A 25,568-nucleotide genomic window follows, 5' to 3' on the forward strand; every position below is an offset into this window, starting at 1 on the left:
TTGCAGTGAACCATCACTGTGCAACTGCACTCCAGCCTGGGCAATGGGATTGAGACCCTGTCTCAAAAAAATATATATATCCAGGTGTGGTGGTACATACCCGTAGTCCCAGCTACTTGGGAGGCTGAGGCAGGAGGATCGCTTGAGCCCAAGGGGTTTGAAGTCAAAGTGAACTGTGATGGCATCACTGCACTACAGCTTGGGTGACAGAGCAAGACAATCTCAAAAAAAAAAAAAAAAAAATGTAGGCTGGGGCAGTGGCTTATGCCTGTAATCTTAGCACTTTGGGAGGCTGAGGTGGGTGGATCACTTGAGGTCAGGAGTTTGAGACCAGCCTGGCCAACATGGTGAAACCTCCATGTCTATTAAAAATACAAAAATTAGGCCAAGCACAGTGGCTCACGCCTATAATCCCAGCACTTTGGGAGGCCGAGGTGGGCGGATCACCTGAGGTCAGAAGTGTGAGACCAGCCTGGCCAACATGGTGAAACCTCATCTCTAGTAAAAATACAAAAAAATTAGCTGGGCATGGTGGCACGTTCCTGTAATCCCAGCTACTCGGGAGGTTGAGGCAGGAGAATTGCTTGAACCAGGGAGTTGGAGGTTGCAGTGAGCTGACAGCATGCCACTGCACTCCAGCCTGGCAACGGAGTGACACTCCATCTCAAAAACAAAACAAAACAAAACAAAAAAACTGACAAAAAAAAACAAAAATTAGCCAGGCACGGTGGCGGGCACCTGTCATCCCAGCTACTTGGGAGCCTGAGGCATGAGAATCGCCTGAACCTGGGAGGCAAAAGTCCTGCCACTGCACTCTAGCCTGGGTGACAGAGCGAGATTATGTCTTAAAAAAAAAAAAAGTTTAATTGACAAAGATCATATATAGTCAAAAGTTTAATTGACAAAGATCATATATAGTCAAGGCATACAACATGATGATTTGACATATGTATATAGATTTTGTAATGATTATCATAATCAAATTAACGCATTCAACACTACCCTTGCTGTTCAGTAGATCCCTAGAACTTGTTCATCTTTTTTTTTTTTATTTAGAAGTGGGGGTCTGAGCCAAGCTCAGAAATTGTTCATCTTAGAGCTTGAAAGTTTATATCCTGTGATCAACATCTCTTCATTTCTCCTACTCCTCAGCCTTTGGCAACCATCGTTCTACTCTGCTTCTACGAATTTGACTTTTTTAGATTCTACAAGTGAAATCATACGTTATGTGTCTTTCTGGGTCTGGCTGATTTCACTTAGCATGATGTTTTCTGCTTTCATCAATGTTGTTGCATGTTGCAAGATTTTCTTCTTTTACGTGGCTTGAATAATATCCCATTGTATATACACACCAAAATGTTCTTCATTCATTCATCCATCCATGGACACTTAGGTTGTTTCCATATCTTGGCTATTGTGAATAGTGCTGCAATTAACATGGGAATGCAGATACCTCTTTGAGATACTGATTCCATTTCCTTTGGATATATATTCAGAAGTGGGATTGCTGGATTGTATGGTAGTTCTATTTTTAATTTTTTTCCCCAATGACCTCTGAACTTTTTATTGGCTTCCTGCGCCCCAAAGGATACCCGGCTTCTGCTGGCTCAATGTCTTAGCACTTTGGTGTCGTTGGTCTCAGACACCCCTATGCCGTCCACTATCCTGCGGGTGGTGGTCTTCTGGATGCTTTGGATGGAGTTGCTGCTGTCCAGGGCATCACCAGGATTGAAGCCCTCCCCATCTTCCAGCAGGCAGTGGTAGGCGGCGATCTTAGCCTCCAGCTTGATCTTGATGTTCAGCAGAGCCTCATACTCCTAGGTCTGGTGCTGCCCTTCTGCCCAGGTCTGTGCCAGCTCCAACTCCAGGTGCAGCAGAACCCTGTTGAGCTGCTCCATCTGTGTGGCATAGCGGGTCTCCACCTCCCTCAGGCTGTTCTCCAACCTGGCTTTCAGATTTCTCATTGAGTTCAGGTTGATCTCCAAGGACTGGATTTTACATCTCAGCTCCGTGAGCATCATCTCAGCAGCTCTGATCTCAGCAGACTGCTTGGTGCTCTCCTCAGTCTGCTAGGACCAGTACTTGTCCAGCTCCTCTCAGTTCTTCTGAGCCAACTTGTCGTATTAGGCCTGGATGTCTGCCATGATCTTGGTGAGGTCCTGAGATTTGAGGGCATCTACCTCCGCAGTCAACCCAGAGCTGGCAATCTGGGCTTGGAGGCCTTTTACCTCCTCTTTGTGGATTTTCTTCATGAAGAGCAGCTCCTCCTTGAGAGCCTCAACCTCTGCCTCCAGCTGCAGCTGAGTGACATTGGTGTCATCAATGGTCTTGCGGAGCCCATGGACGTCACTCTCCTCAGACTGGCACATGGCCAGTTCTGTCTCACACTTGACTCTAAAGTCATCAGCAGCAATATGGGCATTGTCAATCTGCAGAATGATGCAGGCACTGTCCACGGTACTTGCGAAGATCTGAACCCTCAGGTCCTCAATGGTCTTGAAGTAATGCCCCTAGTCTCTCACCTGGGGTCCCTTCTTCTCCACATGCTACTGGATTTTGCTCTCCAGCCTCCATTTATCAGTCTGCAGTCTCCTCACTCTTTCCAGGTAGGAGGCCAGATGGTCGTTCAGGCCTTGCATGGTCTCCTTCTGGATATCCCCTATTCCCACCAGGTCCCAGACCGCAAGCCACCCCAGAAGCTTGTGGAGTGGGACACCGAGATCCAGGAGCCTGAGCCCCTGGCACCTGCATAGACGCTGGCCATGCTGCTGACCAGCTGGGCCACGTAGCTGGGCAGCTGGACAGAGCCCAGGGACCAGTAGTTGGTGGAGGAGGTGGTGGAGCGAGTGGTAAAGCTCATGCTGTCTGGGAGAAAAGCAAGAGGACAGGACTCATGTTGTGCCTAGGACCTAATTTTTTTTCTTTTCTTTTCTTTTCTTTTTTTTTTTGAGCCAGAGTTTCACTCTGTTGCCCAGGCTAGAATGCAATGGCAAGATCTCAATTCACTGCAACCTCCACTTCCCGGGCTCGAGCAATCCTCCCACCTCAGCCTCCCGAGTATCTGGGACTATAGGTGTGTGCCACCACACCTGGCTAATTTTTGTATTTTTTTTATAGAGATGGGGTCTCACTATGTTGCCGAGGCTGGTCTCAAACTCCTGGGCTCAAGCAATCCCCCTGCTTCAGCTTCCCAAAGTGCTGGGACTGCAGATGTGAGCCACCACACCTGGCCCTATTTTTAACTTTTGAGAAACTTCCATACTCTTTTTCATAATGGCTGTACCGACTTACATTCCCACCAACAATATACAAAAGTTCTTTTTTCTCCACACCCTTACCGAAATTTCACGTTCCTTGCCTTTTTGATAACCACTCTAACAGGTGTGAGGCAATACTTCATTGGAGTTTTGACTTGCATTTCTCTGACAATGAGTGCTGTTGAGCACTTTTTCACGTGCCTTTTGGCCATTTGTATGGCTTCTTTGGAAAAATCTATATTCAAGATCTTTTGCCTTTTTAAAAAATTGGGTTATTTGTGGCCAGGCGCAGTGGCTGATGCCTGTAATCCCAGCACTTTGGGAGGCTGAGACGGGTGGATAACCTGAGGTCAGGAGTTTGAGACCAACCTGGCCAACATGGTGAAACCCCGTCTCTACTAAAAATTCAAAAAATTAACCAGGCGTGGTGGCGGGCACCTGTAATCCCAGCTACTTGAGAGACTGAGGCAGGAGAATCACTTGAACCCGGGAGGTGGAGGTTGCAGTGAGCAGAGATCTCGCCATTGTACTCCAGCCTGAGCAACAGAACGAGACTCTGTCTCAAAAAAAAAATAAAAATAATTTTTAAAATTTGATTATTTGGCTTTATGCTGGTGAGTTGTATGAGCTTCTTATTTTCTTTATATAACTCTTTTTTTTTTTTTTTTTTTTGAGACAGAGTCTCACTCCATCGCCCAGGCCTAAGTGAAGTGATGTGACCTCGGCTCACTGCAACCTCCGCCTCCTAGGTTCAAGCAATTCTCCTGCTTCAGCCTCCTGAGTAGCTGGAATTACAGGCATGGTGCCAGCTAATTTTTGTATTTTTAGTAGAGACGGGGTTTCACCATGTTGGCCAGGCTGGTCTTGAACTCCTGACCTCAAGTGATCCGCCCACCTCGGCCTCCCAAAGTGTTGGGATTACAGGCGTGAGCCACCGCGCCCGGGCTATATTTTCAGATGTAAGGTTTACAGATATTTGCCCTGATTCCATAGGTTGCCTTTTCATTTTGTTGGTTGTTTCCTTTGCAACACAGAAGCATTTTAGTTTGATGTAGTTCCATTTGTTTATTTTTACTTTTATTGCCTGTGCTTTGGTGTCACAGCCAAAACAAAATTATAAAGACCAATGTCAAGACACTTTTCCCCTAATATCAAGAAGCTTTTTCCTGTGTTTTCTTCTTGGAGTTTTGTATTTCAAGTCTTACATTTAAGTCATTAATCCATTTTGAGTTAATTTTTATATATAACGTAAGGGTACAATTTCATTTTTTTTTTTTTGCATGTGACATACAGTTTCCCCAGCATCACTTATTTGTTTATTTATTTTTAATTTTTTGTTGTTGGTTTTTTGTGTTTTTTTGAGATGGAGTCTCACTCTGCCGCCCAGGATGGAATGCAGTGGCACGATCTTGGCTTACTGCAACACCCTCTCCCAGGTTCAAGCAATTCTCCTGCCTCAGCCTTCCAAGTAGCTGGCATGTGCCACTGTGCCCAGCCAATTTTTGTATTTTTAGTAGAGACAGGGTTTCACCATGTTGGCCAGGCTGGACTCAAACTCCTGACCTCAGGTGATCCACCCACTTCGGCTTCCAAATGTGCTGGAATTACAGGCCTGAGCCACTGTGCTCGCCCTATTTATTTATTTATTTATTTGAGACAGAGTCATACTCTGTCACCCAGGCTGGAGTGCAGTGGCATGACCTCAGCTCACTGCAGCCTCTGCCTCCTGGCTTCAAGCAATTCTCCTGCCTCAGCATCCCGAGTAGCTGGGATCACAGGCGTGCACTAGCACGCCCAGCTAATTTTTGCATGTTTTAAGAGAAATGGGGTTTTGCCATGTTGGCCAGGCTGGTCTCAAACTCCTGACCTCAGGTGATCCACCCGCCTCAGCCTCCCAAAGTCCTGGGATTAGAGGCATAAGCCACCGCACCCAGCTTCAACATCACTTATTGAAGAGACTTTCCTTTTTCCATTGTGTATTCTTGATACCCTTCTCAAAGATTAGTTAACCATGTATACATAGTTTTATTCCTGGGCTCTGTCTATTGTTCCATTGGTCAATGTGTCTCTCTTAATGCCAGTATCATATTATTCTGACTACTATAGCTTTATAATATAGTTTGAAATTAGGGAGTGTGATGTTTCCAGAATTCTTTTTCTTTCTCAAGATTGCTTTGGGTATTTGGATTTTTGTGTGTGTGTGTATGTGTGGTTTTGTATGCATTTTATGATTGTTTTTCTATTTATTTCTCTAAGGAATAGCATTAGAATTGTGATAGGGATTCGAATTTTGATAGGGATTGAATCTGTAGATAGCTTTGTGTACTATAAACATTTTAACAATATTGATTCTTCCAATCCATTAAAATGAAATAGCTTTCTATTTAGTTGTTTCCTCTTCCTCCTTCTCCTCCCCCTCCTCCTTCTCCGTTTTCTTTGTAGAGGTGAGGTCTCACTATATTGCCCAGGCTGTTCTTGAACTACTGAGCTCAAGCAATCCTCCTGCTTCAGACTCCCAAAGTGCTGGGATTACAGGTGTGAGACACCATGTCCAACTCTATTTATTCTCTTTCTTTCATCAATATTTTATAGTTTTAAGTGTACAGATTCTTCACCTTCCTGGTTAAACTTATTCCTAAATATTTTATTCTTTTTGGTGCTATTGTAAATGGAATCATTTTCTTAATTTCTTTTCTGGATAGTTCACTGTTAATGTATAGAATGTGTGTGGTAGGAGTAAAGGTATATAGATTTTGTATGCAATTGAGGTTAAATTGTTATCAGCCAAATTAGAATGTTATAATCATAAGGTGTTTTCTATAAGCCCCATGACAACTATAAAGAAAGAAACCTCTGGTAGGTACATGCTATAGTTTGGATGTTTCTCTCCTCCAAATCTCATGTTGACATTTGATCCCCAGTGTTGGGAGTGTGGCTTAATGAGAGGTGTTTGGGTCATGGGGGCAGATTCCTCTTTAACAGATTAATCTCCTCTCTGGGTGGGGTGGGGAGGATAAACGTGTTGTCTCTCTGTTAGTTCCAGAGAGAGCTGGTTGTTAAAAAGAGCCTGTCACCTCCCACCTCTTTGTCACTTCCTCTCTCACCATGCGGTCTCTGCACACGCTAGCTCCCCTTCACCCTCCACCATGAGTGGAAGCAACCTTAGGCCCCTACCAGATGCCTATATTGAACCTTTCAGCCAGCAGAACCATGCTAAATAAACCTCTCCTTTATAAATTACCCAGCCTTTTATTTATTTATTTATTTATTTTGAGACGGAGTTTCACTCTTGTTGCCCAGGCTGGAGTGCAATGACTTGATCTCGGCTCACCTCAACCTCTGCCTCCCGGGTTCAAGCCAATTTTTTTGTATTTTTAGTAGACACCGGGTTTCTCCATGTTGGTCATGCTGGTCTCAAACTCCCGACCTCAGGTGATCTGCCCACCTCGGCCTCCCAAAGTGCTGGGATTACAGGCGTGAGCCACTGCATCTGGCCTCAGCCTTTCCTTTATAAATTGCCCAACCTTTATAGCAACATAAAACAGCTTAGGCTGGGCATGTTGGCTTATGCCTGTAATCCCAGCACATTGGGAGGCCGAGGCGGGCAGATCACGAGGTCAGGAGTTTGAGACCAGCCCGATCAACAAGGTGAAACCCCATCTCTACTAAAAATACAAAAATTAGCCAGGCGTGGTGGCGTGCACCTGTAGTTCCAGCTACTCAGGAGGCTGAGGCAGGAGAATGGCTTGAACCCAGGAAGCAGAGGTTGCAGTGAGCCAAGATTGCACCACTGCAGTCCAGCCTGGGTGACCGAGCAAGATTCGGTCTCTAAATAAATAAATAAATAAATAAATAAATAAATAAATAAAACAGCCTAAGGCTGGGTGCAGTGGTTCACACCTATAATCCCAGCACTTTGGAAGGCCAAGGCTGGTGGATCACTTGAGACTGGGAGTTCGAGACCAGCCTGGCCAACATGGTAAAACCCCATCTCTACTAAAAATGTAAAAATTAGCTGAGCGTGGTGGCATATGCCTGTATTCCCAGCCACTTGGGAGGCTGAGACAGGAGGATCATTTGAACCTGGGAGGCAGAGGTTGCAGTGAGCTGAGATAGTGCTATTGCACTCCAGCCTGGGTGATTTAAAAAAAAAGAAAAGAAAAAAGAAAGAAAAAGAAAAAAAAAGAAAAAGAAAAAGAAAGGAATCAAAGCATACCACTACAAAAAAATTCAACAAATCACAAAGGAAGAAAGCAAGATTGAAAGAAAGAAACAACAAACTAGTCAGTAAATAACTAACAAAATGACAACAGTAAGTCCTTACCTTATCAATAAATACTTTACCTTATCAATAAATACTTTACCTGTCAATAATTACTTTAAATGTAAATGAATTAAATTATCCAATCAAAAGACCGAGTAGCTGAATGGATTTAAAAAAAAAAAACAGATCCAACAATATACTACTTACAAGAGACTCATTTTAGCATTAAGGGGACACACCGACTGAAAGTGAAGGGATGGAAAAAGATATTTCATGCAAACAGTAACTAGGGGAGAGCAAGAGTGACTATACTTACATTAGACAAAACAGTCTTTCAGCTCCCTCTCTCTCCTTCTGCTCCTCCCCCCTTGTCCCTCCATGAAAGAAAGAAAAAGAAAGGAAAAAGAAAAAAATAGACTTTCACTCAGTCTGTCATGAGAAACAAATAAGGTTAATATGTGATGATAAAAGGGTCAATTAATAGAGGATATAACAATTGTAAATATACATGCACCCAACACTGGAGCATCTAAATATAGAAAGCAAATACCAACAGAACTGAAGAGGGAAACAGCAATACAATAATAAAGAACTTCAGTACCCCACTTTCGACAATGGAATCATCCAGACAGAAAAATCAGTAAGGAAACAGGAGACTTGTATAATGCTTAGACCAAATGAACCTAACATCTGTTCATATATACAACATGCCATCCAATAGCAGTGGAATACACGTTCTTTTCAAGCACACATGGAACATTCTTCCAGATAGATCATGTTTTGGGCCACAGAACAAGTCTTAACAAATTTAAGAATATTAAAATCATCTAAAGTCTTTTTTCTGACCATAATGGTATAAAACTAGAAATCAATAACTGAAGGAATTTTTAAAAATTAATATGTAGAAATTAAATGATATACTCCTGAACAAATCAAGAGTGAAATCAAAAAGTATCTTGAGACAAACAAAAATAGAAACACAACATGCAAAACTCATGAGATACAGCAAACACACAGGTAAGGGGGAAGTGGATAGCAATAAATGCCTACATTAAGAAAAAAGAAAGATCTCAAATAAACAACCTAACTTCACATCTCAAGGAACTAGAAAAAGAAGAACAAACTAAGCCCAAAGTTAGCAGAAAGGAGAAAATAAAATTTAGAGCAGAAATATTTAAGTATTTTAAATCCAAGGTCTTAATCTTGGACCTGTTTTGACCCTTTTGAATTCAGGCTTTGTCTCTTTACTTAAATTAACTTTATTAAAGTATGTTTCATTTCTGAAAGTTTTGCAAAAGCCCTTGTAAAAACTAGTGATATTTCCACTGAGTTCTTGTTTTCCAATATTTTTTTCTGTTTCTTTTCATTCCTGTTTTTCGTTGTGGCCTAAAATAACAGGGGGATTTGCCACTGGCATTTGATTTGTTCCTTCAAGCCATTTGATTACATCTTTAATCCCTCAAAGAGATTCTTATGATTCTTATTTGTATCTTGGATTTCACAAAAGATTTCTTTGTATCTTTGATGCTCTCTGATAATCTGACAACTTTCTAAGACTTTTTTTTTTTTTTTTTTGAGACAGGGTCTCGCTCTGTCACCCAAGTTGGAGTGCAGTGACTCGATCACAGCTCACTGCAGCCTCAGCCTTCACAGGCACAGGTGATCCTCCCACCTCAGCCACCCAAGTAGCTGGGACTACAGGCACACACCAACACACCCACCTAATTTTTTGTAGAGAAGATGAGGTTTCACCATGTTGCCTAGGCTGGTCTCATACTCCTGGGATCAAGCAATTCCCTGGGCCTCCCAATGTGCTAGGATTACAGGCATGAGCTACTGTGCCTGGCCACAGCATTTCTTTTTATCCTGAAGAGGTTTTTTTATTTCTGCAAGCATACTACCAGTCACTTCATATCTTTTTTTTTTTTTTTTTCTTTTTATCGACAGAAGCATTCTCCACGAGGAAAATGCCAAAGTAATTACTTCCTAGTATGGCAGTTATAATTTCCCAAGGCACTTATTACAACTCAGGCCATGGAGATTAGACTGGAGGACAGCGATGTGACAGAGAAGAGAGAGAAGTGCCAGAGATAAGAGCCTGGGCCCAGGAACAGGCAGTAGGTGACTAGTTGAAGCTGATTCCTGGCAGAGCCAGGGTGAAAAGAAGAGCCCAAGGGAAGAAAGAGCTGGAGCTTGGAATCCATTGCTCCCCACAGGAATTCCTGCTGTGTAGTATCTGGCTGTGGTACCCAGGACTGAATTATAGAATCAAGTAATGCAGGGGCCTTTGAAAACTGTATGCTGGGAATAGATAGGGCTCAAGGACAGTATCTCCAATTGAACTTTTAATGAACTCCCGTAGGCGCCAAGAAGGGCAGATAAAGAAGAGCATAGAAACAAAGAACTGAGTAGAAGGTTACATGTGGGAAAAGAAAGTTTGTTTTGCATTGCATTCTTTCTGCTGACGTGGGGTTTATGGAGTATAAATAAAGTGAGGCGGAGGCTCTGAGCGCGGCCGCCATGTTCTCTGTGTGTCTTTGTCTTTTGTGTGTTCTTTCATTCTCCACCACCCCCAGCACGGACCCCAACAAAGTAAGGCAGGCGCATCCCCAGATCTTATTCCCACCCTGATGCAATTGGACCCTCTCCTCAGCAGTATGGCTAGTACTAGTGGTACCTTTCCAGAATGTTCCTTCAGGATTCTTTGCTGTCATCTGCCCCCAAGATTGTTGTAATACACACACAAATCTGCAATGAGTATGATGTGACTGGTACCTCTGAAAGTCACACCATCCACAACTTGCACAATCATATACTGTGGACTGTCCCTCCTACCTCCTGTAATGTGACCCCCTACTTCCTCAAAGCCCCCTTGGGCTTCTTTAACTCCCTACCCTAACTTGATCCTAAAAATAAGCATTCCTGGCCGGGCGCAGTGGCTCACCCCTGTAATCGCAGCACTTTGGGAGGCCAAGGCAGGTGAATCACTTGAGGTCTAGAGTTCAAGACCAGCCTGGCAACATAGGGAAACCCGGTCTCTACTGAAAATACAAAAATTAGCAGGGTGTGGTGGCATGTGCTGTAATGCAGCTTCTCGGGAGACTGAGGCAGGAGAATCTCTTAAACCTGGGAGGCAGAGTTTGCAGTGAGCCGGGATCATGCCTTTGCACTCCAGCCTGGACGACAGAGTGAGACTCTGTCTCAAAAAATAAATAAAAATAGGCATTCCCTTACTTCTGGGAAAGTTTGCATCTCTAGTACATTTCATTTGACCTGCCCTCCCTCTTCCTTTACCCCCTCCCAGTATTGCCACTCAAGACAGAAGGTAGACCAGGCTTGGTGGCTCACACCAGTAATCACAACACTTTGGGAGGATCACTTGAGCCCAAGAGCTTGAGATGAGCCTGGGCAATGTAGAGAGACCTCGTTTCTGGTAAAAATGAAAAATTAGCTGGGCATAGTGGCCAGTGCCTGTAGTCCTAGCTACTGAGGAGGTTGAGGTGGGAGGATTGCTTGAGCACAGGACGTTGAGGCTTCAGTGAACCACAATCATGCCATTGCAGTCCAGCCTGGTGACAGAGAAACACTCTGTCTCTCAAAGAAAATAAAAGGAACAGCTGGTCACAGTGGCTCACACTTGTAATCCCAGCACTTCAGAACACCGTCTCTAAAAGAAAATAAAAGGAAACAGCTGGGCACAGTGGCGCACACTTGTAATCCCAGCACTTCGGAACACCGTCTCTGAAAGAAAATAAAAGGAAACAGCTGGGCACAGTGGCGCACACTTGTAATCCCAGCACTTCGGAACACCCTGTCTCTAAAAGAAAATAAAAGGAAACAGCTGGGCACAGTGGCTCACACTTGTAATCCCAGCACTTCGGAAGGCCGAGGCAGGTGAATTACTTGAGGTCAGGAGTTCAAGACCAGCCCGGCCAATATGGTGAAACCCTGTCTGTACTAAAAATACAAAAAATTAGCTGGGCATTGGCCAGGCGTGGTGGCTCACACCTGTAATCCTAGCACTTTGGGAGGCTGAGGTGGGTGGATCACAAGGTCAGGAGATCGAGACCATCCTGGCTAATATAGTGAAACCCCATCTCTGCTAAAAATACAAAAAATTAGCCGGGCGTGGTGGCCAGCTACTCAGGAGGCTGAGGCAGGAGAATGGCGTGAACCCGGGAGGCGGAGCTTGCAGTGAGCCGAGATTGCGCCACTGCACTCCAGCCTGGGGTACAGAGCGAGACTCTGTCTCAAAAAAAAAAAAAAAAAAAAAAATTAGCTGGCCATGGTGACTCGTGCCTGTAATCCCAGTTACTTGGGAGACTAAGGCAGGAGAATCACTTGAACCTGGAAGACAGAGGTTGCATTAAGCTGAGATCAAGCCACTGCACTCCAGCCTGGGCAACAGAGCAAGACTCCGTCTCAAAAAAAAGGAAATGAAAGGAAATAAGGTAAGCCCCTGAGGTCATAAGCATCCAGAGAAGCCCAGAATCTTAAAGGAAATAGTTAAGCTGCATAAGAAATTGAGTAGCATTTGATTTTGCTCATGAGAGAGAAGTGTAAGGAGGAGGGACTGGATATAGGAAGGCCCGGATCCCAATCTCAGGTGTGCCATTAGCTGAACTCGTATTTTACCTTGGGCCTTTTACTCTGGACTTCATAGATATCACCTGTAAGATAAGTGGCTTGAACTAGATGATCATGAGGGTACTCCTACATGTGTCTAGTGGGCAGGGGTTAGTGACCAGACTTTGAAGGAATAGTGATAAACCTAGAAAAGCGAACTGCTCTTCTGGGAGGAGCTGACTTGGGGGAAGTTGCTCATTTGGGAGAAATAACTAACGGCATATTACCTAGACCTGGACAAGCAGCCTGACTCTTTCCTTGTGTTATTTTCACACAAAGTCAGAGCCACGTCTAGCTTCTAATTATGCAGAACTTGAACAAGTGTTGAATGTCTTAGGTAGGGTCCATTTACCAGGTTAAGGAAGTTTCCTTCTATTTCTAGTTTGTCGTGAATGAATATTGACTTCTATCAAATGTTCTTTGATTTCCACATCTATTGAAAGGACCATGTGGCTTTCTCCTTAAATCTGTTAATCTGGTAAATTAAATTATATTGATATATTTCCTTCCCTTTCTTTTTTGAGATGGAGTCTTGCTCTGTCACCCAGGCTGGAGTGCAGGGGTGCAATCTCAGCTCACTACAATCTCTGCCTTCCAGGTTCAAGTGATTCTCCTGCCTCAGCCTCCCAAGTAGCTGGGATTATAGGTGCACACCACCACTCCCAGCTAATTTTTTTGTATTTTCAGTAGAGACGGGGTTTTACCATGTTGGCCAGGCTGGTCTTGAACTCCTGACCTCTGGTGATCTGCCTACCTGGGCCTCCCAAAGTGCTGGGATTACAGGTGTGAGCCACTGCACCCGGCCTCTTTTTTTTTTGAGACTGAGTTTCACTCTTATCACCCAGGTTGGAGTGCAGTGGCACAACCTCGCCTCACTGCAACCTCTGCTTCCCAGGTTCAAGCGATTCTCCTGCCTCAGCCTCCCAAATAGCTGGGATTACAGGCGCCCGGCTAATTATTGTATTTTTAGTAGAGGTGGGGATTTAGCATGTTGGCCAGGCTGGTCTTGAACTCCTGACCTCAGGTGATCCACTAGCCTCAGCCTCCCAAAGTGCTGGGATTACAGGCGTGAGCCACTGCGCTCAGCCTCTTTCTTTCTTTTTGAGACAGGCTCACCCAGGCTGGAGTGCAGTGGGGTGATCTGGGCTCACGCAACCTCTGCCTCCCAGGTTCAAGAGATTCTCCCAATTTATCCTCCTGAGTAGCTGAGATTACAGGCACTTGCCACCACACCTGGCTAATTTTTGTACTTTAGTAGAGACAGGGTTTCACCACCTTGGTCAGGCTGGTCTCCAACTCCTGGCCTCAAGTGATCTGCCCACCTTGGCCTCCCAAAGTGCTAGGATTACACGCGTGAGACACCGAGCCTGGCCACATTGACATAATTTCTGTTGTTAAACCATCATTGTGGGGTGGGGAAGAGATGGAAGATTTAGGTCAAAAGATGCAAATTAGTAGATATGTGGAATGGACAAGTCTAGAGATCCAACGTACAACATAAGGTCTATAGGTAATACAGTTGTATTATATTAGACATTTTTGTTAAATAAATAGATTTTAGCTGCTCTTGTCACACACAGAAATGTAACTATGTGAGGTAAAAGTTATGCTAATTTGCTTCACTACAGTAACCATTTTACTATCTATATATATCCTGTTACATCATGTTGAAAACTTGAAATATACACAATAAAATTTATTTTAAAGAAACAAAAACACTGGGCACAGTGGTTCTCACTTGTAATCCCATCACTTTGGGAGGTTGAGGCAGGAGGATTGCTTGAATCCAGGAGTTCAACATTAGCCTGACGAACGTGGTGAGACCCCCATCTCTATAAAGAATAAAGAAATGTAGCTAGGCGTGGTGGCACGCACCTGTAATCCCACCTACTGGGGAGGCCGAGGCACGAGAATTGCTTGAACCCAGGAGGCGGAGGTTGCAGTGAGCTGAGATCATGCCACTGTACTCCAGCCTGGGCAACACAAGGAGACCCTGTCTCAAAACAACAAAAACAAAAAACCCAAAACACCCATCATGGAATTATTATTATTATTACTATTATTTTGAGATGAATTCTCTCTCTGTCGCCCAGGCTGGAGTGCAGTAGTGTGATCTTGACTCACTGCAACCTCTACCTCCCAGGTTCAAGTGATTCTCCTGCCTCAGCCTCCCAAGTAGCTGGAATTACAGGCATGTACCCCCATAGCCAGCAGATTTTTGTATTTTTAGTAGAGATGGGGTTTCACCATGTTGGCCAGGTTGGTCTTGAACTCCTGACCTCAGGTGATCTGCCCACATTGGCCTCCCAAAGTGCTGGGATTACCGGGCTGAGCCACCATGCCTGGCTATGGATTATTTTTGAATCATGCTATTTTTTTCTGGAAGTGGATTTGCTTGCATTTTATTTGGGGATTTTAACACTATGTTTATGAGCAAGGTTTTTCATTTTTGCTTTTTAAGAACAAAAGAGAATTTATTGGCTCATTTAACTGGAAAGTTCAGTCATAATTCCCTCTATATTTATATATGAGAATGATTTTTAAGTGTGTATGTGTGTGTGCTGACCTTGTCTGGTTTGAGTATCAAAGTTAAACAAGTCTTGGAAAATGATTTGTGTAACTTTCCTTCTTTTCTATTCTCTGAAATACTTTGTGTAAGATGAAGATTAGCTGTCGTTTGAAGTTGTATTAAACACACCTCTGAAAATATCAGGGTGAACCACTCCTTAGGCAAGATGGTGTCTACATATCATGGACAAGCTTCCCAGTAAAACAACTACACAGGCAGGAGTGAATATTTTTAAAGTTATGTAACTGTATTGCTGAGCTAGCCAGAAAAAAAAAAAAAAAAAGGCAAGGGAAAGCAGGAATTCAGAGGAAGCAAGAAACCAGAACCTTCCCTCAGGGCATCTCCAAATCTTGGTGAATTTGAATTTTAGTTTTGTTGGCTGGGTCAAATGCAGGAGGGTAGGTGACAAGGCCATCTCAAAGTCTTTTTCTTTTTTTTTTTTGAGATGGAGTCTCACTCTGTCGCCTGAACTCCTGACCTCATGATCCGCCCACCTCGGCCTCCCGAAGTGCTGGGATTACAGGCGTGAGCCACCGTGCCCAGCCTCAAAGTCTAACAGAAGGTTTCCTCATAAAGTTGGGTCTACAAAGGCTAAGCCCTCTGTGTGCAGGTAAACTAGAAAGAAATGTTCTTAAGGGAACAGTAAGGAAACTTCCTTGTCTTGACCTTGTTGCTGAGTGGAGGGAGGGGGAAATGATTTCCTTGAAAATGTAAAACCAGTTTTTATTTGGTCACGAGGCTGTCTAGAGTAAATTTTCCAGTTGTCTTTGCAACTAGATATTGTCATGGGACTACATGTTCTAGCCAATGGGATGAAAGTGGAAGTGATTCTTGTATTTCATTTAGGAATTTTCCACATATGTCCATGAATGAGATTTTAGTGTTCTTTTCTTGTGTTGACCTTGCCTGGTTTGAGAGTTCTTAGAAAGGACAAGGGTATTGGGGTGAATAGCTAGCAGTTTCTGCCACAGGAGTGCAAGACGTGAATGAGACATAGAAAGGGGTATCACAGAAATAGTATTTTCACATGAGCAGGAGGCATTTTTATTATTATTTATTTATTTATTTATTTATTTATTTATTTATTTATTTTGAGATGGAGTCTTGCTTTGTTGTCCAGACTGGAGTGCTGTGGAATGATCTTGGCTCACTGCAGCCTGCACCTCCTTTGGGAGGCCGAGGTAGGTGGATCATCTGAGGTCAGGAGTTTGAAACCAGCCTGACCAACATGGAGAAACCCTGTCTCTACTAAAAATACAAAACTAGCCGAGTGTGATGGCACATGCCTGTAATCCCAGCTACTCAGGAGGCTGAGGCAGGAGAATCACTTGAACCCGGGAGGCGGAGGTTGCAGCTAGCAGAGATGGCACCACTGCACTCCAGCCTGGGCAACAAGAGTGAAACTCCATTGCAAAAAAAAAAAAAAAAAAGTTGTCTCAGGGGCATCAAGAGCATTGGTGAAGCAGCATTTCCTAAAAACTGCTCACTCTTGTCTCAGAAATTTTATTCTAAGCCACTGACATCTGTTCTTCAAGTTTTGATGCTGGCACTTTCTTGCTGTTACCAGAAGGTGTCAGGCAAAGATAACCATGGCAAGCCCACCACTTGGCCAACACAGAGGGTAACATGCATCTGCATTTCAGAAATATCGGCATGGCCGAGTGCGGTGGCTCATGCCTGTAATCCCAGCACTTTGGGAGGCTGAGGCAGGCAGATCACAAGGTCAAGAGATCGAGACCATCATGGCCAACATAGTGAAACCCCATCTCTACTAAAAATACAAAAAGTAGCCGGGCATGATGGTGCATGCCTATAGTCCCAGATACTCAGGAGGCTAAGGCAGGAGATTTGCTTGAACCTGGGAGGGGGAGGTTGCAGTGAGCTGAGATTGTACCACTGCATCCCAACTTGGCTGACAGAGTGAGATTCTATCTTAAAATAAATAAATAAATAAAATAAAATTAAATTATATAGTATATATAGGTGCAGGGATTGATAAATAGACAAATAAAATGTAATAAAGAGCCCAGGAAACAGACCCATGCATATATAGAAACTTGATTCATGACTTAGAGAGCATTGCAGACGAACAGGGAAAGTATATTTAATAATAGGTACAGGAAAAATTGGCTGGCCACACTGGGAGAAAATTAGATCCCTTCCTAAACCTACACACAAAAATAAATCACAGAAGATAAACACTGAAAGCAACACTATATAATTTTAAATATATATACACAAGGAATATCTTTATTCTCATGCAGGAGAATATCTCTACAACTTTATGTAGGGAAGGATTTCTTAAGACAAAAGGAATCTTCTACATTAAAGTGAAGAATTTCTCAGCCGGGTGCTGTGGCTCATGCTTGTAATCACAGCACTTTGGGACACCGAGGTGGGTGGATCACTTGAGGTCAGGAGTTCAAGACCAGCCTGGCCAACATAGTGAAACCCCATCTCTACTGAAAATATAAAAATTAGCCAGGCATAGTGGTGGGCGCCTGTAATCCCAGCTACTCAGGAAACTGAGGCAGGAGAATCACTTGAACTCGGGCGGAGGTTGCAGTGAGCTGAGATCGTGCCATTGCACTCCAGCCTGGGCGACAGAGCGAGACTCCGTCTCAAAAAAAAAAGAAAAGTGAAGAATTTCTCATAATCAAAAAACACTATAGGTGACATGTGCCTGAAGTCCCAGCTGGAGGAGACTGAGGTGGAAGACCACCGAGGGAGAATGGCTTAGCCCAGAAGTTCAAATCCAGCCCAGGCAACATAGCGAGATTCCCTCTCTCTCTAATAAATTGTTTTAAAAACCAACTAAATACTATAAAGATAGTAGCCACATACTAGGAAAAGACATATATAACTAACCAAAGATTAGCAGTGTTTATAGTAGTAGTAATACTACAATGATGATAATAATAATAGCAAAAAGTTATATAAAACTTACTATACATCAGGACTGGTTTTTTTGTTTTGTTTTGTTTTGTTTTGAGACGGAGTCTCACTCTGTTGCCCAGGCTGGAGTGCAGTGGCGCGATCTTGGCTCACTGTAACCTCTGCCTCCCAGGTTCAAACCAATTCTCCTGCCTCAGCCTCCCAAATAGCTGGGATTACAGGTGTGTGCTACCACACCAGGCTGATTTTTGTAGTTTTAGTAGAGATGGGGTTTCACCATGTTGGCAAGGCTGGTCTCGAACTCCTGACCTCAGGTGATCCACCCACCTCAGCCTCCCAAAGTGCTGGGATTACAGGCGTGAGCCACCGCACCTGGCTACATCAGGACTGTTTTAAGCATTTTCTAACATTTTCAACACTTGTTATTGTGTTTTTAATTTTTGCAATCTAGTAGATGTAAAACGGCGTATCATTGTGATTTCACTTTGGCTAGCTCAGCAATACAGTTACGTCATTTAAGAACTATTTATTCTGTATCATTTACTTGATATCTCTCACCACTCCCATTTATTTTACTGTGGGGAACTTGTTTCTTTTATTCCTTCACCACCACTTAAAAGAATAAGTATAGATACCAAGAAAGGGGGTAGATAAAAGTTGTCATTCAGTTTGCATTTTTTTTTTTTTTTTTTTTTTGAGACAGTGTCTCACTCTGTCACCCAGGCTGGAGCACAGTGGCACAATCATAGCTCTCTGCTGAGTTCAAACCATCCTCCCACCTTGGCTTCCCGAGTAACTAGGACTACAAGCACATGCCACCATGCCTGGTTAATTTTTTATTTGTATTTTTTGAAGCGATAGAGTCATTACGTTGCCTAGGCTGGTCTTGAACTACGGGCCTCAAGGCATCTTCACACCTTGGCCTCTGAAATTGCTGGGATTACAAAGCCTGCCATTTCAAAACCTCAATCCTCTTGTCATGTGTTTTTTTTTTGTTTTTTGTTTTTTTTTTGAGACAGTCTCACTCTGTGGCCCAGGCTGGAACGCAGTGGCACAATCTTGGCTCACTGCAACCTCTACCTCTGGGTTCAAGCAATTCTGCCTCAGCCTCCAGAGTAGCAGGGATTACAGCACACACCACCACGCCCAGCTAATTGTTGTATTTTTAGTAGAGATGAGGTTTTACCATGTTGGCCAGGCTGGTCTCAAACTCCTGACCTCAAGTGATCAGCCTGCCCCAGCCTCCCAAAGTGCTGGGATTACAGGCGTGAGCCACTGCACTCAGTCTGTTTTTGTTTTGTTTTGTTTTGTTTTTTGTTTTTGAGACAGAGTTTTGCTCTGTCGCCCAGGCTGGAATGCAGTGGCATGATTTCGACTCTCTACAACCTCCGCCTCCTGGGCTCAAGGGATTCTCCTACCTCAGCCTCTTGAGTAGCTGGGACTACAGGCATGCACCACCATGCCTGGCTAATTTTTTTTGTATTTTTAGTAGAGATGGGGTTTCACCATGTTGGTCAGGCTGGTCTCACACTCCTGACCTCAGGTGATCCGCCCACCTCAGTTTCTCAAAGTGCTGGGATTACAGGCGTGAGCTACTATGCCTGGCTCCTTTGTTTTAAAATTATTTCACCAGAACAAAAATATAAGGCGAGACTAACTGTGTGAGCTGTCCTCTTCCTGAAATGCCCTTGTGAATCTTACCCTGCACTGGACTTAAGAGCAGAGATAAGGCTCCAAATGTTTCCAAACAGACAAGTTTGGAAATAAGTGGGTCATGATGGGATTCCCTTGCCCTGACATCCTATTACACAAGAGATAGTGGTTCTTGGTTCAGGTTCTTCCCTGCAATCGGAGGACCCCAATGTCAACTATGGTACACAGGGGTCACAGGGATTTACATCCTAAAATTTTGATACCATCTGAACAAATGTTCAAATACCTGTTTGCCTGCAAGTACTTCCTGGGTGAATGATTGCCAGAGTTGGAGAACTTCTCAGATTAGGTTAAGGCAGTCTCCTCTTGAGGGTTCCCATGGAGCAGAGCTTAAAGGGAAGATGGAGGCAAACATCACTTATTGTACAGCTGCTCCAGCCAGGCTGACCGCCAGCTTCTGGCTGCAGTGAGTGCACAGGCAGAGGCTGCAAGCATTTGACATTCTTAAAGACATCAACACAAAGAGACTTTACAATGTCTACTGGTATTTTTTCTTCCCAAGCAAATAACCTTATGCTTATTCTTAGGGTAGCAGGTAAGATATTCTACTCTGTCTCCTATTTTTTCTTTTTCTTTTCTTTTCTTTTCTTTTTTTTTTTTTTTTTTTTTGAGATGGAGTCTTGCTCTGTTGCCCAGGTTGGAGTGCAGTGGCACAATCTTGGCTCATTGCAACCTCTGCCTCCTGGGTTCAAGTGATTCTCCTGCCTCAGCCTCCCAGGTAGCTGGGACTACAGGCACCCGTCATAATGCTCAGCTAATTTTTGAATTTTTAGTAGACACAGGGTTTTACCATGTGGGCCAGGCTGGTCTCAAACTCCTTACCTTGGGTGATCTGCCCACCTTAGCCTCCCAAAGTGTTGGGATTACAGGCATGAGCCACCACACCCGACCTGTCTCCTATTTTTTCAAAAGCCCTTATGTTTCGAAGGCATTTGAAAATAATAGTACCAGGAAATCTTGTACCCTTTTTTTTTTGAGACAGAGTCTCGCTCTGTCACCCAGGCTGGAGTGTAGTGGTACATCTCAGCTCATTACAACCCCCTGCCTCCTGGGTTCAAGCAATTCCTGTGCCTCAGCCTCCTGAGTAGCTGAGATTACAGGAATGTGCCACCATGCCCAACTAATTTTTGTATTTTTAGTAGAGATGGGGTTTCACCATGTTGGACAGTCTGGTCTTGAACTCCTGGCCTCAAGTGATCCGCCCTCCTCAGCCTCCCAATGTGCTGGGATTATAGGTGTGAGTCACCATGCCTGACTGAAATCTTTTTTTTTTTTGAGACGGAGTCTCGCTGTGTCGCTGTGTCGCCCAGGCTGGAGTGCAGTGGCTGGATCTTAGCTCACTGCAAGCTCCGCCTCCCAGGTTTACGCCATTCTCCTGCCTCAGCCTCCCGAGTAGCTGGGACTACAGGCGCCCGCCACCTCACCTGGGTAGTTTTTTGTATTTTTTTTAGTAGAGACGGGGTTTCACCTTGTTAGCCAGGATGGTCTCCATCTCCTGACCTCGTGATCCGCCCGTCTCGGCCTCCCAAAGTGCTGGGATTACAGTGAAATCTTATTCTTCTAAATGAGAAACCTCTCAAAGTTATCTCCTTGGTGAGGGTGTGAAGTCATCACCAGTAGCTTTTCAGGAGCTAGATGGTATATCTGGAGGTTGACAACAGCGATTTTCACAAATTGCTACCTAAAGTTTTTGAGAGAGAATCCAGTTGAGCCTTTTCTCTGCTCAGTGGACAGCCTTTTACTTTCTTCCTTCTCTTAGCTTTACCCTTCCACTTTCAAGTCTACAATGTGGCTTTAACTCTGTGCTTTCTACTAATTGGTCCCATGTCCCAGTAAGCAAAATTTGATGCCTGTTGCCTGCCTCAGATTACTGTGGCTCAAGTCACATACACCTATGTTGAATTTCATATTTTGAGTGGTAGATCAGAAATGAACATGCTTAGGACACCATTTGCTTCTTCAGAAACATAGTCTGAAGATGGAGTAGAAGTCCACTGTGATTTTTTTTTGTTGTTGTTCTTGTTTTTGAGATAAGAGTTTCCCTCTGTTCACCAGGCTGGAGTTCAGTGGCATGATCTCAGCTCACTGCAACCTCCACCTCCCAGGTTCAAGCGAGTCTCCTGCCTCAGCCCCTGAGTAGCTGGGGTTATAGGTGCGTGCACCACCAAGCCCAACCATTTTTTGTATTTTTAGTAGAGACGAGGTTTTACTATGTTGGCTAAGCTGGTCTTGAACTCGTGACCTCAGGGGATCTGCCCGCCTCAGCCTTCCAACGTGCTGGGAGTACAGGTGTGGGCCATTGTACCCAGCCAGTCTGCTTCTTTTAAATAAAGCAAAGTCATAAGAACATTTACTCTTGGCCTGGCACAGTGGCTCATGCCTGTAATCCCAGCACTTTCGGAGGCTGAGGCGGGTGGATCACGAGGTCAAGAGTTTGAGACCAGCCTGGCCAACATGGTGAAACCCCGTCTCTACTAAAAATACAAAAATTAGCTGGGCTCGGGCGCAAGTGCCTGTAATCCCAGCTACTCGGGAGGCTGAGGCAGGAGAATCACTTGAACCCAGGAAGCGAAGGTTGCAGTGAGCAGAGATCACACCACTGCACCACTCCAGCCTGGGTGATAGAGCAAGACTCCGTCTTGAGAGAGAGAGGAAAAAAAAAAACATTTATTCTTGCTTCAGTTTGTAGAATTAGCATGGGAAAAAACACAAAAAGGAAATATCCAAAATTATTGATTGAGTAATGTCATTCAATAAATGCATACTTTTTCTTTTTTTTTCTTTTTTTTTCAAGAAGTTGTTTCTAAATTTCTCATTTGGACTTCAGAGTCATTAACTTTCATTGAGTGTTTTCTCCCTTTTCATTAAGGAGGGAAACAAAATGAAATAGTCTATGAACATTTTCTTATCATCTTTTCTCAGCCATTTAAAATTCTCCTTCTGTTGAATTTAAATGTTCTTCTGTAACCGAAATCCCATTATGAATAAACAGGCTGGACAGTCTTCCTGTAAAACCTCAGGGAGCTCCTTCCGCCTTTCTAACCTTCATAGAACAATGTAAACATCTTCCAAGTGAAACCCACAATGAAGGCCTTTTGTTGATTTTCATGGAACTATATGGTTGCACAGGCAGTGAGCTGGCGGTGGTTCTTTTAAAACCAAGCACCTCCAAAGAGAGCTTACTTCAAAGTGTGCATCTTATAAAGTGATTTTAAAAGAAACTGACAGGAGTCCGCTCTTTAAATACACATTAAAAAGATAAGTCAACACACAGTGCTGTTGTTTGAAGAAATGGGCTTACCTCTTGTCCTTCCCCTCAGGAAATTAATTAGAATGGATTAACCAAGAAAACTGAAGAGATAGACTTGTCTCGCCTTTGTATGTTTTTTTCTTTCCCCTCTCAGCCTCAAACATAGCTGAATGTGTTTACTTGAAATCAGGATGTGGAAAGTTTTTTGAATTGATTTTAAAACCAAAGAAGTCAGAATAATTTTCCATGCTATTCAGAATCACAGGCATGAGCTCTGTTAAGAAATGTTTTTTAAATTTTATAATAAAGTTGAATAGTGACTATGATAATTTACCCAAATATTTATTTCTAAGTGAAGAAAATGGAGATTTAAAAAAAAATCAAAGATTATCATGTATTTTACTTAAGGAGGCAAAGCCTCTCTAAACAGTTTTCACATATATGAAAAATATAAAATATATATTATATATTTTGAGACAGGGTATCTCTCTGTCACCCAGGTTGAAGTACAGTGGCATGATCCCAGCTCACTGCCGCCTCCTGTGAGTTCAAGCCTCCTGTGAGCTCAAGCGATATTCCTGCCTCAGCCTCCTGCATAGTTGGGACCACAGGCATGCACCACCACACTGTAATTTTTAAATTTTTTTTGTAGAGACAGACGGAGTCTCACTATGTAGCCCAGGCTAATCTGGAACTCCTGAGCTCAAGCCATCATCCTGCCTCAGCCTCCCAAAGTGCTGGGATACACATGTGAGCCACTGTGCCCAGTCCAGTTTCCTTGACACAAAGGATTATAACTCAAAATCTGAGTGTACCTGATTCAACTTAGAAAGAAATATATCAAGAGTAGTCTCCTAATCTAAGAGGACTTAAAAAATTAATTTGTTCCCAGAAGGGTTGAACAGGGCTACAAAACCTGTTGAGCAACTCTCTACTCTCTTCATTAATTTGGAATTTAGGTTCCCTGGGGTGTGTAAAGGAGATTTTCCTTTGTACTATCTACACTCAAAGGACTTGCCATGCAAATTAGTAATGTGAAAGGCATTAAAGAGAGAATCTTTGAAATACTAAGGCAAAACTTTTTTTTTTTTTTTTTTTTTTTTTGAGTTAGTCTCACTCTGTCACCCAGGCTGGAGTGCAGTGTTGCAGTCTTGGCTCACTGCAACCTCCACCTCCTGGGTTCAAACAATTCTCCTACCTCAGCCTCCCAAGTAGATGGGACTACAGGTACCCGCCACCACGCCTGGCTAAATTTTTTTTGTATTTTTAGTAGAGACAGGGTTTCACCATGTTGACCAGGCTGGTCTGGAACTCCTGATCTCATGATCCACTAAGCACCATTACAGTGGTTTTAAAGCACCATTTAAAACTTTTAAAGCACCATTACAGTGCTGAAGAATCATTAGCTTTCTGCACTTACAAACTAACTGATGAGTAGTACAAAAGGATTTCTCTTGTTCCCTTAAGCAGCTCCCCTAAAAATCGTGACCAGGCAATACCCTGCTAGCCTACTGCAGTCATTAAGAATAATTAAGAATTAGTAGTTACATTAAATTTTCTTTTTGCCTTTGGATCCATAGTTAAATAGTAAACCATTTTAAGGAGCTACTCCTGTCAAAAGCAGGTGGGAGGCTGCAGGAGGCGCCAGTGATCTTGGGTGAGCTGCAGGGGTAGAGCCAAGCCAGAGAGGGATCTGGAGCATGGAGCACCTAGCTTTGTTTTGTAGAAGTTTAGGACAAAGAAAAGGAGAAAGGATGGTAGCTGGGCCAAAGAGAGGTTTGTTGTTTAATTTAGGAAAACTCTGACCCAGTTTGTAGCTTGAGAATGATTCAATAGAAAGGAAGAACTGAAAATGCTTGGAAGAGAGGAAATAGGCGAGGTGATGGAATTAAAGGTAGATTGAAGGCAAAATTAAGAGATTAATGTTAACAAGAAAAATGAACACTTTTTAATCCTAGCACTTTGGGAGGCTGAGGCAGGTGGATCACCTGAGGTCGGGAGTTCAAGACCAGCCTGACCAACATGGAGAAACCCCGTCTCTACTAAAAATACAAAATTAGCTGGGCGTGATGGTGTATGCCTGTAATCCCAGCTACTCGGGCGACTGAGGCGGGAGAATCTCTTGAACCTGGGAGGCGGAGGTTGTGTGCTGGGAGGGGGAGGTTGTGGTGAGCCGAGATCGCGCCATTGCACTCCAGCCTGGGCAATAAAACCGAAACTCTGTCTCAAAAAAAAAAAAAAAGAACGATTTTTATTTTAAGTTGGGCAGCTCAAGGAAAGTCCACACGGGGTTAAAAGCAGGAGTTCTGGAGTCCACAAACTTCTGATATGATGCTCCACCAAAATGAGGGAGTAAACCAAGAAGGAGGACGCCAGCTCCAGAAAACCACAGCAGCAGAAGAAAGTGGCAAAGGGGAGTCCCAGGATGAAAGTGTAGCAGCAACCTGGGGGAATCCAGATTGCAGTAGTGCAGAGGTCTCTGGAACCAAGACAGGGCCCTCCGGGAAAGTGGAATGACAGACTGTCTGACATGGATGATCGTCTGGGAAAAAGGGACTTTGACAGGCCTGGCACAGTGGCTTACACCTGTAATCCCAGGACTTTGGGAGGGCGAGGTGAGAGGATCACTTGAGGCCGGGAGTTCAAGACCAGCCTGGTCAAAAATTACAAAATTTAGCCATCTGTAGTCCTAGAAGCTCAGGAGGCTGAGGCAGGAAGATCGCTCAAGCCCAGGAGGTTGAGGCTGCTGTGAGCCAAAATTGTGCCATCGCACTCCATCCTAAGTAGGTGACAGAGAGAAACCCCATCTCAAAAGAAGAAGGAAAAAAAAAGGATTATGACATGAAAAAAGAGTCATGTATGCTCACGCTTGTAATCCCAGCACTTTGGGAGGCTGAGGCGGGGGGAAGCCAGCACTCATTGAGGCCAGAAGTTCGAGACCAGTATGGTAAAAACCCCATCTCTACTAAAAAGACAAAAATTAGCTGGGCAGGT

The 25,568-nt window shown here is 43.8% G+C and overlaps 1 pseudogene; it reads right to left on the minus strand.

Moving 5' to 3' along the window:
- Positions 1-1,476: 1,476 nt before the first annotated feature.
- LOC103223809 (keratin, type I cytoskeletal 18 pseudogene) lies at positions 1,477-3,519 on the minus strand (annotated as a pseudogene).
- Between the last annotated feature and the right edge of the window lie 22,049 nt (positions 3,520-25,568).

This window comes from Chlorocebus sabaeus, chromosome 4 (assembly GCF_047675955.1).
Source record: "Chlorocebus sabaeus isolate Y175 chromosome 4, mChlSab1.0.hap1, whole genome shotgun sequence".
Taxonomy (NCBI): Eukaryota; Metazoa; Chordata; class Mammalia; order Primates; family Cercopithecidae; genus Chlorocebus; species Chlorocebus sabaeus.